Here is a 17,756-nt window from a genome sequence, read left to right as displayed (position 1 = left end):
TACTCACAACTGTTGTTAATATCAAAAAAATGCCGAGATGTGAAACAATGCAGCTATGCCGACCTACTGGATTTACGCCCTTTTACAGCCTCCTCGTAGGGTTTCTTTATAATCTTGTTTCTAGAATGGCTGAACTCAAATGACATTTTTTGTATCAAAATGGCTCACAGTATTATTTTGTCCAGATCAGGAAGTTAAGAAATTGTTAAAAGTGATTAAAAACTCTCATGGGAGGGGTTTGAACCCCCAAAACCCTTCCTTTGCGCCCGGGCCTGTCTCCATACCTCGTTTTATCTTCAATCACCGTAAGAAGCACGAACTTCCGCGGCTGATGCCCGTTGAATTCTTCGAAATTTCATTGGCGACCGAAATGTTTGATACTCACCTCAAATTCTGCAGCCACGAACCAGAAAGAAAATGAAATTTTATGCAATGTTCAATGACCAGTGAGGAGGAGGGGGATGTAACCCCTCTCCGTACACCGCTAGCTAGGCCCCTGTTTTTGTGTTCCAGAAGCCTTATGTCAGTCGAAAAATAATCGCTCCGGGCCGGGATTAGGTTGATGATTTTTAGAGTGATTGCATATCCCTTCTATATGAGTAAGGCAAAAAAACACACACATACAGACATTGTCCCAATTTGTCGAGCTGAGTCGATTGGTATATAAGACTCGCCCCTCCGGGTCTCGGAAAAAGTTTTCTAAGTTTGAGCGAATTCATACATTTTTTTGTAAGAAATGTAAAACATTTCTTCTAAGACTCTAAAAGATTTAATCTCCATTAAAAAGGATAGTTATTTTTATCATTTCACCTATTTCGTGTACTATTTTACTACTACCACGAGCATGTAAAATCTTTGCTAAGCAGAAATAGAATGAACGAGAAAATATTTAAATAGCTGAAAGGACCCAATCCACTTTTAGTTGCTTCTAATCTCATTAGTCGCGTTTTAGCTTAATTAACAATTTTCCGTTATCCTTTCGTCACTTTTTAACCACATTTTGTTAATTGAGTTATCTGAACCCACTCCATCCTCTTTCTCTCTGTCTTCCTGAAAAAACTAAACCACAATCCATTCATCGCCGGAAGACCGATGGCTATTCGGTTATGGGTTATGTGCGGGAGAAAATTCTAAAAAAAAATGAAAGGCTCTCTCTCGGAAAACTTTGCTTATTCCGCATCTCTCGGAAAATAGAAAACAAGAATAAACCCGAAAAGCTTTCTAATTAGGCGAACCGAAACGTGACCGGAGTTGGTTATAAATTTTTTTTCACAAATAAACATGGCAAAAAATGGGGTGAAAACCACAGCATCAGCAGCAGCAGCAGCGGAGCAGTGAAAAGGCTTTAACAGGAACCGACCAAAGTCCTCTTCAAGTCGAGCCGGATGAGGTGAGGGTTTGCCTGCGGCAGTGCTAATCTAATTAGCTCATGAATTTGTTTTGATATCGAGTCACACACACACACACACATAACATCGACAAGACGATAAGCTAATGCGACTGGATGAAATGATGGCGGTAGCACAAGTCGAATCCACTTTGGGGCCTTGAGCATATCACGAGACGTTTTAAGGCAATTGTAAGATTTCATCTTCACTCGTACCTTTGAGGTGCAATATTTGAAGATTTCTCAATCACGTTTCATTGATTTTTCAAAGGAAAGCTGACAATCATATAAAACCAAGAAAATTACCGAAGTACGTGTCATCGCACTAAATATTTGAACCGCATTTTGTTGCCAAATGGAGGCTTTAGTATACGAATAATCACATCTTGGTCTGCAACAAGGTTAGAAAACTAATCATGATTATGATCGGTCGATAAAATCACTACCTTTTCAATTTCATCTCAGTCGTGTCTTCTAGAAAATTTTCTAATTTAACACCTTGCTTTCATTGTGCATAGTAAATAACTTGAATTCAGCTTCCAAATTAAGTCAGCTGATTAAGAAGTCCAATTTAACTTATCCAGATATGATATGATGAGATATCCCATTGCTATTCTATTCTAATTCGCTTCGCTGCACTGTCATCCCAAGCCATTTCTCTTGTCCACTTTCGTTCTTCCCATAAAAACCACGTCATTTGTGAACAGTCCCATTTCTAGTGTTACGCTGAGAGGTGGAGCAGCAAGTAGTTAGCAGTGAGTAACCTAGTTTGTCTCAGTCAGTATGCGGTTGGATAGGAAAGGAGCTTAACTCGATGGTTAACTTGGAAAAAAAGCCGGAAGGATCCTGGTGCAGCTATAGTTTCTTTCTGAAGGGTCCGGATGTTGTGCTGTTTAATTATAGTTGTATTCCTACGTTGGTTGGTACATTTTTAAGTAGATGAATGAAAGGTAGGTTGAACTGAATTGCTGTTCATTTGAGAGGTGTAGGTTTCCTTATGGGTTTGTACGAACTGTTGACGTAGAACTTCGCAATTTTTTGCAAAAGAACCGGAATTTATTCCAATTTTTTGTCAAAAATGCTTTACAAGTTGCTTTTGGAGCTACCGCCTCTGAATAAATCAAGATTGAAATGGGGTGCCAACATTTGGCAATTTTCAGTTCTTCCTAAAAAATTTCAAAATGGCGCTTGAATTCCACATTTTTGACAAAAAATTGTTTGGATTGACCTTCGTACATAATAATTGTACTTCATATGTGAGTAATACGAATTAGACAGTTCCTAGGAGGGGTTCCCAAAATTGGTCAATCATAAGCTTATTTTGCATATGCTACATTATATGAAAAACAGTCATTTATTCCAACAAATTGTCAGATCGTCGACTTAGTATAGTAAGCAATAAATTTTTATTATAATTTTCTTAGCAGTTTCGGGAATTCTGGACTTCAGTTCCCAGGACCAAACAATTTCTTTCTTAGTTGAATCTTAAAGATGTACTAAAAATGGAGTAAGCTAGATCAATTATCATCGAGAAGAAAATCTCAAGCCGTACCGTGAGAATTGAAATCTTCTTGATGCTGGGAGGGATTCCCCAGTATCCCAATATTACCGGTGCCTACACACAATATTTAATCTCTGGTTGAAATATCACATGACATTTTTGGTGTTTCTGTAACTGCTGGAAACTCTTTAAATGATCTCAAATTTCCAAAACCGGAAGCTGTCTGATCTTCCTCGAACTGGTATATTTGGCGGTCTCTCAAGACAAAACTTGAAGCTTTTTCAAGGAATCTCATCTGTCTTTAGTTTTTAGGAGCAGAGTCACTCTCTTCATCAGCCAAGAGAGTATAATGTTTTGTGGTGGTGAGCTACGAAGCTCTTTTTTAGTATTTCTGCAAAAGTTTGGTGGGGTGTGGTAATAGATCCCACAATAGTCACTTTTTCCAGCACTCCCAATGCAAGAATTATCTTCAAGATTATCTAGGGAATTCTTACTCCGAGCCTAAGTGTTACAATGACGCATTTGCACAAACAGCCGAACGATTCTTGTCGAAGAAGAATTAATTAAATGCAAGGCACGCCAAAGATCGCCCGACACGAGTTTGATAAGGGACACCATATTATCCCCCCGTCCAGTGCGATTGATATTCAAAATCTTTGCTCGTTGGACAGGTCCCTGAAAAAGCTAATCCCGTACTTCAGTAGATCCATGCATGACAAACTCGAATCGGTGACTACACCATCGCACTCAACTTTGTGAGCGCGAATGTAAACGTGCTAGCTATTAATACACGGCTTATCGCCAGTAACGTCATTGGCTTACTTTATATAGAATATCACAATTCTGAGCTTATCTGGGCGAACTTTGAAAAAATCTATTTTAAATGGAAAGTCGGAGTCTTTGAGACATCCATTTTACAATCAGCTAATCTTTTTCAGGACAATTTTTTCGTGCACGGGCCTAATGCCCGGCACAAAGTGATATAGAGTAATGAGCCTCTTTTCACCTTGTTGCTTTTATCACTCTACTCATTACAGCAGCGTCTACCATCTTTGTTCGACGCATTAAGTCAAATGGCAGGGCAAGAATAGGGGCACTCGATTCGAGTTTGCGTTGCGCTCAAACACGAATATTTATCCGTTTTCAGGGCATTTGGGTTATTATCTTCGTTCTTAACAATGCAGCAAACCTGTTGATGTCAATTTGTACGCACTCCATCGATTGTAGGCGAAGTAATTGAAGAATTAGTGAGGCACCCTCCATAATATGGTGCAAATAGGCACTTTACCCCAATAAATTTAAAGACAAGTCACAGGATAGTAAGGCAAAAATGTGGTCTACTATCTCTATTTATGTGTGACTCGATGCTATCTATTTTCTTAGCAACGGGCACGAAACATGTTTAACCCTAGAACGTTGCACTAGCCTTTTCCACCCTAGAACGTTGCACTGGGGTACAAATGTACCCCACGCGTTTGATCGAAATTTTCGCAGTAAGAACAAAAACAAACAAAAGAAATGTATAATAAATCATTTTCTTCGTTTTTTAATTGCGAAAACAGCTGTGTAAGAAAAAATACAAAAACAATGAAAAAATCGTGGTTTCGACTTTTTTACAAAAATTATTATAACTTTGCGAATTTTCAACCGATTTGAAAAAAAAATCAAATGATTCTAAAAGTTGAAACAATGGTATAGAAACGGCATAAAATGAAATTTCGAAATTTTTGAAAAAGTGCACTTATTTGAAAGAGTGGAAGTTAAAAATCCGGTTTTGGAAAATGCCACTTAATGGGGTGGAAATTGAAATGAAAAAAAATATTTCTGATCAGTAATATATTTGTAACACGCAACGTTACTGTTACAGCTGATACTGTGCGCAAATTTTGAAAAACTATTAAAAACAAACAATAAAAATCAGCAAAAATAAGAACGATTTTTTTCTATTCCAAAATTAAATTAAATTAATTGAATAAATGATTAAAAACGAATATATAATACTAATTGTTACTTATGTAGTAAAACAACCAGTATTTAAACTGGTATTGTCACGAGTCACATTTCTACTGACAGTACGAAACCTGACGAAACACTAACGGCAATCGTACACTGCACAGTGACTCAAAACAGCGTTTTGAGGTACTTAATTCATTAGAGTCAAAACTGTCCATATTATCGATTTCACATGTTCTACAATGTTTGTGTGCGTAAAAAGCGCCATATTTTTGTAGTATTATTTTTTTAAAAAATTGATCATAGTAGGCTACAGAAAATTTAACTTTTGAACCGAAAGAGATATTGCTTGGCTGTCTTCGACAAAGTTGTAGAAGAGAGTATTTTTATAAATTTTGCAGAAGACATGTTGTCTCTGTCACTCATAGTAATTGAGTTATGAGAAGTTCTCTATGGTGCACTCCTTCATTTCCTATTTTTACTTATAACTTTTTTATTTATGATTTTTCGCATTAATAATGTTCTAAGGTATTTTTTATTATCATAAAAAACACAACTTTTCCGAAGAGACCAGATAGCTGTGAATGCTGTGTAAAGACTTATAGCTGATTTTGATTTAATTTTGGTCTGTTTTTGAACCCGTGTAACTTCACTATCGGCAAAAATTGTAATTATTCTATCAATTATTCTGATAGGAATAGATTTCACCTACAAAACGAAGGTAAAATTGTTTGTCCATAAGCACCCGTTCAAAAGTTATACACTTTTGAAAACTTTATGTCTGGCCCTCCTGAAGTCGCGTGAATAGCTTACTGAACGAGTAGGCGCTGGTGTTCAAAGACGCTTTCGCTTGATTTCCTGAGTGACGCGCACTTTGTGTACTAGCGCGTCTGCCGGAAGGTTAACACTGATATTGAATGATTTTCCAATTTCATCTTGGTCCGGTTTATACTGTATGAATTTTAGTTTCAGGATATGGATAAAGAAGTAAAAGATACATTTTCCATATAAGTGCTACATTAACCGGCTGGATATTTTCAAATATTTCAGACTGTGGTGAAGGCAGCAATTTTATGCATCATCTTTTTTGCCCTGAAGCTAATATTCATACGATAATCTGGACCGAGATGAAATTGTATGTCACCCGTTGGAAAATCATTCAATATCAGTGTTAACCTTCCGGCAGACGCGCTAGTAAACAGAGTGCGCGTCACTCACACCAGCGCCTACTCGTTCAGTGAGTCATTCACGCGACTTCAGAAGGGCCAGACATAAAGTTTTCAAAAGTGTATAACTTTTGAACGGGTGCTTATGGACAAACAATTTTACCTTCGTTTTGTAGGTGAAATCTATTCCTATCAGAATAATTGATAGAATAATTACAATGTTTGCCGATAGTGAAGTTACACGGGTTCAAAAACAGACCAAAATTAAATCAAAATCAGCTATAAGTCTTTACACAGCATTCATAGCTATCTGGTCTCTTCGGAAAAGTTGTGTGTTTTATGATAATAAAAAATACCTTAGAACATTCTTAATGCGAAAAATCAGAAATAAAAAAGTTATAAGTAAAAATAGGAAATGAAGGAGTTAACCATAGAGAACTTCTCATAACTCGATTACTATGAGTGACAGAGACAACATGTCGTCTGTAAAATTTATAAACATACTCTCCTCTACAACTTTGTCGAAGACAGCCAAGCGCTATCTCTTTCGGTTCAAAAGCTAAATTTTCTGTAGCCTACTATGATCAATTTTAAAAAAAAATAATGTTACAAAAATATTGCGCTTTTTACGCACACAAACATTGTAGAATATGTGAAATCGCTAATATGGACAGTTTTGACTCTAATGAATTAAGTACCTCAAAACGCTGTTTTGAGCCACTGTGCACTGGGGTACAAATGTACTCCACGCCTACTTTGATACCTGCTTCCACCAATGCTATAAGAAAACTGGCTATACCACCTTTTCCTACTCTTACTGAAAGAGATTGAGTAAATAAAGATTGAGCGGCTCAATCTTTATTTACTTTGATAAATATTTTGATAAACATTCTTGGATTGATATACCGATCACAAGTAGAACATTCTTGAGCTGCTGGCTCCAGTTTTTGTTTAACCGGATTAATGTCAACCGCAAAGATAAATTAATAGTCACAGCAACAGACCCTTCTACTACATCTATTCTCATTATATTGTCGTTGTATTTTAACAACATTTGATTTTTTAACTGCTGCTTCGTAATTTCCTGGTAAATTTCAATTTACTAAAGTTGCGGTCAGCCTAGAAGCTACAGTCTTGTTGTCGGAGATAGGCGCCGTTTCTGAAGGCACTCTTTGTGACAAGTTCCGTGCCCTGCTTCATAATCTCGGTTGTGACATAAATAAATAACTTTGTTTGCGGTAACTACAGATTGCTCGCCAGATCAAAAACTTCTGGCCAATTTCGAATAATTATTTGTTTTTTCGGCGATATTAAAGTTATCTCCTGCGGTAAATATCGGGCCCCCTTGAAACCATGGCATACACGGCCCGAATCGATTCTCTGTTTGCGGTGGAATAATTTAGAATTCTCGCGAGATACTGCTGTATTTTCTTAAGTTTGCTTGACCAAATTTTCTGATTATGACAATTTATAGAAAGAAATCTTACCAAATTTACCAAAATATGCAAAGCATTTACACCAAATCTACAAAATATGAACATTACGCCTTATACTGTATTTCTACGAAATTTGTTTATTCTGCGTATTTCGATGAAGGGCTTTTTTCGTGAATACCCAAGCAACAAATCTAATGCTTCTTGGTTTTAACTAAATTTATAAAGGTTTCATTGCAGTCACCACCATTTATATAGGTTTTGTAAAAGTAATAAACTTTACCAGAAAATTCAGGTTTTAATAAAATCTTGAAGCTATCTTCAAACTTCCTATAAACTGTGTAATTTAGTACGATAATAAAAATTCCTTTTTGCCTTATTAATTGCTTTATGGAAGCTTTAAAATGCACAATAAATTATATAGCTAACACTATTATAAAACCCTGTAACCAGTCTTAATGTTGTTTTTTAAATATTTTCTATAAAATAAGATAGTCGACGAAAAGCGTCTTTAAAACTCGTATAAGAGTATCAAGCTTCCGCCGTTGCAGTTATAAATATTCGCAGTTTGATAACGTATTTGTTGTGAACAATTTGATTTATGGCTATACTGGTGAAGAGTAATTCGCTAGATGCCATTATTGTGATTGCCACATAGTCGCCATTTGTAAAAACTTTTTATCTTGAAATACGAATTATTGAAACTTTTCTAAATGAATGAATATAGAACAAGTGCCTACCTTATACTGTTATCTGAACACTAGTAATAATTAAAGAGCCTGGCAAAATTAATTGGCATGCAAATTGTGATGAAATAGGTATTTTAATTTATTTATCTATGCGTACCTTTTTCGCTAAAACAGCATTATAATTAAAGCGAAGGTATGCGATTCTAAATTTTATTGCTACATTTACGATAAAATTTTAACCGCTTGTTCTTCATGACTGGGAAAGATTTAAAATACGCAAATGCAATATTATATTTCGCTAACCTAATTATTAAAAAAAACCACACTTTTTTCTTCCTTTCACGAAACAAAGACGATGTTTATATTATTTGTTTACATTGCTGCCTTCAAAAGCAACGGTAAATAAGAAAAGATTTATACACTCGTGTAAATTTAAATCTACTTGGATGCACATAAAGGGAGCGACCCAATTCACATAAGTTCACGTCTGTATAAAAATTTACATGTCAATGAAAACTCAAAATGACACTTTACATGACATGACGTAAAAGTAAAAAAATACGCTTCGAGATGGTGTCATTGTAGATGTAATTTTAAATAATTTTCGTTGCATTCTTTCATTGGAACTTTATGTTAAACTACTCACATTTCAATGAATTGTTCGCACTTCAAACCACAGCCTCTCACTGAATGCAGTTTATTTCGCTCATAAGTTTAACTTCTAACAGCTACTGTTTCAACACAACCCAGTAAATTGATATATGCACAAAAAAACTAGAAGATTTCGGAAACATAATGACAAAACTTCGATGATTATTTTTTTTTACATATTAAAAAAAATTCATTTGAAACTATTGCTGGCTTATTAACTATGATACTGATCAGACATTCTATGTCGGAATCATCTCCAGTCGGTACATGACCTCGATGACGCTAACAAGACGTTGCTGTTTGATTTGTCTTGTTGTTAGCGATTTCGATCCTGTGTTAGGAATAATTTGTATACCTGAACAATCTTCACAAATTCCGAAATGTCTCATATACATTAAGTTATATATGTAGTACACCGCCAACAAATCAGTTACAGCCATGTCAATGTAGTGGAATCCCTCAGTGATTTGAGTTTGTTCCGCGAAAACGTAAAACACATGAATATCATGTCCAAGATCTGAGTAAACGACACATGAGCAATCCTTTTTCTGTTGTTTGATTTTCATTTTATTTCGCACAGAAGTTCGCAAATTTCGCACTGATGCCATATTGCACCTTTTTCAAATAAATATTAGCAGGACGAACAGCTCCAGAGAAGATTGAAATAAAACTAAGTGCGGTTTACTTGATGCAGCCACCCAAGTCAAAGAACATGTAAATTTATGGCTAACAAATCACAGAATTCAATTTTAGGTAGTGTTTTTTACAGTTTTATTCACCTAGATTTAGAGTCATGGAACATACTTCAGATTTTGGTGTAAGAGTGGGTTATGAGACATAATTTCCAATGGAGTATTATGTATTTTTAAATGCTGGAGATTCAAGATACATGAAAAGAAACATATAATTATGTCATATTTCGGTTTAAGTCCCAAAATATTTGAGTGAAACAAGAGTTACGTCACATGTAAAATTCATCTTTTTTAAGAGTGCGGGATCAATGATTCTAAACAAATTTAATATTGTTCTTAAAGTGTTTTTAAAAACCTTTACGAGAATATGTGTGCTGCTTCAGAAATTTTTTATAGCAGTGCATTCTTAAACAAGCTTTAAAAACTTAATGTAGATTGGGCCAACTTGCTCCAGGATGATACGGAGCGTGACAATGTGGTCCGCACAGGATCGTCCGGCACGGAATCCGGCCTGTTGCCGTCGGAGAGTTGCGTTATTTCCTGTATCCGGTTCAGGATCACTTTGCAGAGAACTTTGAGAACGATACACAGTAACATGATGCCCCGCCAATTATCGCATACAGTCAGGTCACCCTTTATGGGTACCTTCACTAAGACGCCTTGCATCCAGTCGGCCGGAAAAATCGCGGTGTCCCAGATATTGTAGAATAATTGATGCAACAGTTGTGCACATACTACGGGGTCAGCTTTGAGCATCTCTGCTGATATGCGATCGACCCCTGGGATCCTCTGTTCGATTTCATGCTCCGGATGGCTGCTTCTATCTCTTGCAATGATGGAGCTTCGGTATTGACGCAGGTAATACGTCGAACCCTTGGCGGATCATGAGTTGTTGATGGTGTAACCGACACTTGGAAAAGGTTTTCAAAGTGTTCGAACCAGCGTTTCAGCTAGTCAGCGCGGTCGGGTAACAATTGTCGAGACGTGTCTTTCACGGGCATCGTAGCATTAATCTTTGTCCCACTAAGGCGGCGTAAGATATCGTAGAGGAGACGAGTGTAGCCAGTGTTTGCGGCTTTCTCACCTTCGTCGGGTTGGGAGTCTGCCCACGCCCTTTTGCACCGTCTACTCCCTTTTCTAGAGCCGAATAGCGCTGACGGGCTGCGGCTTTGGCTCCTCGTGTTTTAGCTCGCTCAATCGCGGCTTTGGCGTCCCTTCGTTCCTCAATCTTCTTCCAGGTGTCATCTGTGATCCACTGTTTTCTCTGGGTACGTAGCTCACCCAGACTATTCTCGCCGGTGGCGATGAAGGCGTTCTTGATGGCGGTCCATTGATCTTCTACGCTTCCACCTTCCAGAATAACTGCAGCATGGTTCTCCAGCTCCTCGACGAAGGGCTTTCTTACCGCAGCATCTTCCAGACGACCTGTGTTAAACCGACGCCCGATCTTCTCCTCCTGTCGATGAATCCTTGCAATACGCAGCCGGATCTCGCCGATTTGGAGATGGTGGTCGGATGCTATATCGGCGCTACGCTTGTTACGCACATCAAGGAGGCTCCTTCTCCAATTTCGGCTGATGCAGATGTAATCGATTTGATTCTCCGTGAAGCCATCACGGGAAACCCATGTCACTTTGTGTATTGACCTATTGGGGAAGAGCGATCCCCCGATCACCATGTCATTGTTGCCACAAAACTCTGCAAGCAGCTCTCCGTTTTCGCTTATTTCTCCGAGGCCATGACGTGCTCATAGTCCGAGTTATCGGAGCCCACCTTCGCGTTGAAGTTGCCCATGTAGATCTTGATATCACCTTTCGGAATTTTATCCACGACAGCATTCATTTGACAGTAAAAGTTCTCCTTTTGTTGCATTTCGGCAGTTGGCGCGTAACATTAGATCATGGTAAGATTTCGAACCCGTGTTCTGAATCTGGAAACGATTATTCTTTCATTAATAGGCTACCACTTCATTAGCGCAGTGTAGGCGTGCGCACTGAGCAGGAAGCCAATTCCACGGTGACGAGGAGCGTGCTCACCTCGTAGACCAGAGTATAGCAGAACCCGACGGCAATCTGTGTTCTCCAAAGTTCGGCCAACGGGCTTCGCTCAGTCCTAGGATCTCAAGCTTCATGCGACATGCCTCATTGGCAAGTTGTGCCAATTTACCCTGCTGGGCTAGGGTTAATACATTCCAAGTTCCAATTCGTGTCCGTTGTTTCATGCTAAAAGTCGTTGCAGTTAAATCAGTTTGAAATCTTTCTTTTTCTGTTTCTAGAACGGTTTTTGAATTTCGGGAACAGTAGGTGGTTAGCCCAAGGTTCCATATCACACCTTGATGGGGCTGCCATCTTGGATATAGCTCCGGGGAGAGCATTTCATGTTCAGCCGCTGGATACCAGAACAGACGCTGTTTGTGCACAGTTTTGCTTAGAGTCCCTCGCTGGCACTCGGACGCCGCCGCCTCTAACATGAGAAATAGACGCTGCTGTGGGCCGCTCCTAGCCTGGAGAACAGACGCTCGTTCAGGTTTCCAGATGCAACCCCCCCCTTCCCTGTCAGCGAGTGACCAAAGTTCCCACCGGGGTTGGTTACCCGATCTTCCCTAAGGTTGCTCATACCCCAGCCGGCTCCGCGAGGAGGTAGAGATAGGAGTTGCAGGGCAGAGGCTAAGGACCATTAGAGAGGTCTGTAATCGCGTTACCCGCCATTTACCAGCCTTGATAGGCTCATGATGATAGTATGAACCCACAAAATAAAAATAAACCATCATGAATTGTTCCTGTATATTATCCTCATTTAAAGTCGTATATATCCTCATTTAAAGTCAAAAAGTTTTATACCTCAGCGATAGACTTCTAAATTAGTAATGTTCGCCCCTCTCACAATGAAGATTGACATATAATACCATAATCTGACCTACTTCATTTTTCTTCGTCTTGGCCAAGAAACTCTTCATCTTCAAACAACGCAGTGTACCTAAGGAGATCAAATTGCTATTGTTCTGTCAGTATACTACTAACTGCGTATTAATTTATGCGAATGTTTTTAAAAGAAACGCAACACATATTTCCAGCTTTCAATTGTTTTCTTATCTTTGAAACCCTTGAAGCGAAATACGATATGCTGATTTCATCTCATTGATGTAACGCTTAATCATATTCATTGAATGTTACTCTTAAGGGTTCAACTGAGAAAGTCTCAAAAAGTGCCCCTTTGAAAATGAAAAAAAGCATTTCTTTCGCCACCTTTTACACAAACCTCTTGCAAATCAATCATTGGATTCGATGCATTGTTAGAATACCATTGATTGATTTTTGTGAAGGTTTTGCAAACGTTGTACAAAAAACCTGTTTTCCGTTTTCAAAGATGGCTGCTTTTTGAGGCTTAATCTTAATCTGTTTACGTCTGTTCAACTATAGGGGCCCCTTCGTTCAATAGTGCTCTAGGGCCCCGAGTGGTCTTAAGACAGCCCTAATTCGTGACGACCACCATATTGATGCAGGAGTCCTCTAGCGCGGTCGCCTGTTCGAGGTTTTATGCAAACTCCAGTAAACGTTTCATGTACGTCGTGAACCCGCGAAGTTCTTTTTCTATGAAATATCAATTTTGAAATTAATCATGATTGGCTCGTTGCTCTATTACATATGAGGTTTCTAACGATGAAGACTTCAGCTAACTGCAGAGCCGTTCGATGAGAGGTATATGCGGATATGTGCCGGCGAGTTGAATGTCTGTAATATCGCCATAGCAGGCACGTAGCCAGAGGGGGGGCTAGGGGGCTAAAGCCCCTCCCGAAATTTTTCAAAAATGAATTTCAAAAACCGGCGATGTTTAACAAAATTTGTTGCTCATTTGGTTTGAACAAATCTTTGAGAAAAAGTTGAAGAAGGCTATTTCTAACCACCAAAGGCAATGGTCACGAAATTCAGTCACTTTATGCTTTTGCTCGAGCCAGTGCGACGCGAACGATAAAAATAGTAACTTTTATATTGTGTGTCTTGCCTAAAGAATAAAAGAAACTGTTACTATAATTGTTGCTGTAGTAATCTGTCGAGAAGCAAGAAGTGGTGCTCCAGCCAAATACGGTGATAATAAAATTATTGATGATTCGCTTAGGACCGAGTATTCATAATGTGGAACATTTCCTGAAGGTGTAAATGGAGGTTGGACTTTCGGAAGCGAGTTCTACCATGTCAGGCATTTAGCGCTCAACAAATTAGCCCAGATGAAACCATTCATTTCGAACAACTTAAAACACATGGTTGAAAGTGACAATGCTATAATTAAGATCCTCCTATATATGGACGATGAGAACATCAATGTTCCGCTACAAGATCGGATATCGCTTACTCGCAGATTAATGTCATATTTGGGAGAAATGGAATCCATTCGGAAGGATAATTATTGAGAGCGAGAAGCAAGGAACAAATCAGACATTCGCTAACATAAAGGCAAAATTGACGAATTGACATAAAGTTTTGCAAAAGTTTCACAGGAAACGGATAATTTGCTGTGATTTGAAAACAGACAACTCTAAAAGAAAGCCTCTTTTGAAAATTAGATGTAAGTGCGATGTGTTCTCTTCCATGTGTCGGAAGCAAGTGATGCTGAAATTATTAAGCTCACTTGTGTTTATAGTTTCTAGTTATTTTGGTGGTGATATATTTACCTAATTTTACGTAAATTAGAAGCATTCAGAATCAGTGCTAAGTAATTTTCTTTCGATTAGTGAACAAGTTCTGAGCAGTTTCGCTCAGTAGATTAAATTCTGGGTAGTTTTCATTAGTAGATTAAATCATTGAAATATATATTTTACATTGTCCAAAAACCCATGAAATCCGAAATAATACCTTCAAATGTTCAAATATAATATTTACTTAATCTAGGTAATCTTCTCAAGTTCCAACGGTTTTGCAAAATTCTGAACGTCAATGAGCTAATGAACTTTTTCTTGCATTGTAGTGGAATCAGTAGTTTTTTTCACTCACTTTACATTTTGACTTTTACTATAGTTTCAGGGATCTAGGAAAATCAGTCTACGATATTTTAAATTCGTAAGTCCAATGATATGAAAGTATCTAAAAAGAATCTACTTAAATAAATAAATAGATAGTTATTCTCAGTTGCCTGATAATATTGTCGAAGATAGCGTTTAACCCATTCCCCACGAGAGTCAAATGAAAAAACATGTGTTTTTCTCAGGATTATAATTACGCATACTTCGGATGAAGTCACAGAACTAGTAATAGTAGCCTGATCATGAAAATAGGAGTTGAAGTTCACTTTGTTCGGACATTCTTTGCAACGATAAACTTGGATTTCACACTGATATATTCCTATCCATGGAGACAACCTTGACGTTGGTTTCGTTCTCCTGTTTAGCAAATGCGTGTAAAGTTTCGTTAGGCGGGTTTTTGGATATTTTTGTACTCATTCCAATTTAGCGTCTTCTACACCTTGTAAACGTGTAGTCTAGAATGCGTAGCATTTTCAATCAGCCCTAAATACTTTGATCTCTTAATGAATCTTGAGAGAAATTTCTAACTTATAAACTAATAATAATCAAATTTAATTCGTCGATGCACTATAGCTTTTCTTGTAACAGACAACATATTTTTAGGGTTTTTAGTGTCTATTGTCTTAGTTATGGAATTGTTTTCACTAAGAACATTTCATAATTACATTCAGTTTACTGTGACTATCTCAAGTCATCAGAATTTATACATTTATGCAATTATTTTCAAGCCCCTCCCGAAACAAAATCCTGGCTACGGGCCTGCGCCATAGTTATCGACTTACAAAGGAATGCGTTGCTTTTCTCTGAATTTGGTATCCGACAATCATCAGCGCGGTCCAAACAAGAGGAGGGTTCTCTTCAAGTAAAAAAGCATAGTACGCAGCGATAAAATAGAATTTTAGAAAAGAGTTACTTAACTTCCAAAACATCCCTTGGTAGCGTCATAATTTGTAATAACTCTAAACATTTGTCTTATAAAAAAATTCAAGAATTATAAATTTTAAGGCAATAGATTCCTTTAAAAATAAACTCGTTCCAAATAGGAAATCGTTAAAAAATTCTGAGGTTCTTCGAAAATGCACCAACTTCAATCCATCAAGTACGATTATCTTAACGAAAAACAAACGTAGAATTCAGTAAAATCCCTTCAATCTTATTCCACAATTAAGCGACATGTTTCAAACAAAGTCGACTTCCACCGACTCGTTTTATGATCGATTTAACCCTAATGAGAGTGGAAATGACTGTTATAAGAACGGTTCTAATCAGCGCTCCCTGATTGCATATCAACAATCACTATACCATACGTTCAATCGTTACCCACAAACTAGTTGCTAATTCGCTTTCTTTCTCCTTGCATCATTTCAATTTCAGATAAGCGCCGTTAGCCCTCCGAACAATGGTGGAACCTACAGGAATTGAATCAGTCAGAAATTGTGTGGTTTAAGATTAAGTGAATTGCCGGTAATTCATAAATGTGCTTGTGTGTATGTGTGTTTATCAAAATGTTCCAAAGGTCGTGCTGCTGCGTATCGCGGTAAAACTTGGTTTGTGGTACCGATTAAACCCATTCGTGGTGCGGCCACACGCAAAGCTACTGGAAAGCAGAAACGTAAGTAGCTACCTTCTACGTGTAAGAAGTTTCCACTTGATTGCATATCACGGTTGGCTAATTAGGGGGGTCGGGGGTGAATAAATTAAGTCGAAACTTTGGTGCGGCATTGCTTCAGCCCAAGAAAGAAAGTAAAATTTAACACACCATTTATCACTGGATAGCGAACACGGAACATGTGTTGCCGAGGACGGGGTTAGGGATAGATTTATGGACACGAAACCTTGCTTGCTTTTCGAGTTGTTAGATTGGGCTCATAAGTTTCATATTTCAATTATAGATCATATGTTTCGCTGTCGTGTTTTATTAGGGTTATTCCAGTTTTCATTTGGTGTAGGTTTTTGGAAGAAAATTCTTTATTATAATCATAGCTTTTTCTTAGAGTGCCGAAACAAAGTGAACGATTGTTCAATTAGTTTCAAACTACTGGATTTGTAATTGCAGTATTCAAACATCGCATTCAACCTTGCCCAGTAACATATATGATTTTTGGGCGGAGCAAGTGATACCATAATTGCATAACGTTAATTTTAATAAATTTTATGCATCATTATCATGCAAATATGTATATGAGAATAGTGCACGCCGTGATTTAAGCATATACGTATTTTTTCTCTGTGAACTGTTAATAGAAAACCTAGAAGAAATCCCAATGGAGGAAGCCGTGTTACAAAATTGATGATTTAGATTGATATATTTATCGAACTTAAAACTAATGAAGAAGCCCAACAGCAATTATAAAATACATGAAGCAGAAAAAATACCATTTTAGACAACCTTGTCCTAAGTGAAAAAATATGCTGAATTTTTAGAATATTCAATTTAAAGTAATAGTGTATTTGAGTGGTTTACAAAAAATCGTTTATGGGGATTAAATCAAACATCGTGTTGCTGACAAAACTCGCTTGAGCGTAACCTCTAAAAATCAGTTTTTGAAACAATCAATCTTTCACAATTCATTATAAATCATTGATCCTCGTCTGTCGGTATGGTATGATTGGGAAGGGAGCCGAACAAAGAACCACGAAGCAACATTTCTGTTGCGCGCCAATTCAGAAGCAACGCCCCGTCAACCATTTAGCCAGCAGGCGTTAAACAGCATCAACAAGGCAGACAGGCAGACAGTTGTCCGAAACGAATCGTTATTTTCCAACAGCCGCCGTCAAGATTTATTACCGTCTTTGGGTGCTGAATTTTTAATCGCAGTTTAATTTTATTAATGTATTTTGATAAAGCAACAAGGCTGTTGCGCCGCGCGGGCACAGTTCGCTGGTGGTAGGATAAATGATGGCGGATTGGAGCTGGCCTGTTGCGAGAAAAATCATAAAAACGTTTTTTTTGGTTCGGAAAATATCGTTGAAAAGAAAAGCTAGACAGACATGACTCTGTCCATCACCGGGAAGACAAAGCGTGTTGGCTAAACTGGGCTCTGGTTCTGCCGAGCTAGGTGCGGGTTGATTTGTGACTTTTTGGTATACAGCAAAATGGCCGCAGGGAACCGCTGTTTGTTTTAGACATCAATTTGGTAAGCCGCAATGTGTCTAATTTATTATGCAGAGAAACAGATGAAACGGTACGGTATGTCTGAAGTTTAATATATTGTTTTCAGAATATTTATATATCAGTTTATTCATTAGTACGGGGTTATACAAGAA

The 17,756-nt window shown here is 37.8% G+C and overlaps 1 protein-coding gene across 5 annotated transcripts in view; it reads left to right on the top strand.

Annotated features, from left to right (window-relative positions):
• The window catches only part of LOC131688707 (neuroligin-1-like), a 757,193-nt gene that overhangs the window by 88,737 nt on the left and 650,700 nt on the right, over positions 1-17,756 (top strand). For all 5 annotated transcript variants that reach the window (XM_058973158.1, XM_058973159.1, XM_058973160.1 and 2 more), the window contains exon 2: positions 15,864-16,101. The gene's annotated coding sequence lies outside the window, so the exon portion shown is untranslated. The remainder of the gene's footprint in view (positions 1-15,863; positions 16,102-17,756) is intronic.

The sequence above is a fragment of the Topomyia yanbarensis genome, chromosome 3, assembly GCF_030247195.1.
Source record: "Topomyia yanbarensis strain Yona2022 chromosome 3, ASM3024719v1, whole genome shotgun sequence".
Lineage (NCBI taxonomy): Eukaryota > Metazoa > Arthropoda > Insecta > Diptera > Culicidae > Topomyia > Topomyia yanbarensis.
This window is presented reverse-complemented; position numbering and strand designations above follow the sequence as displayed.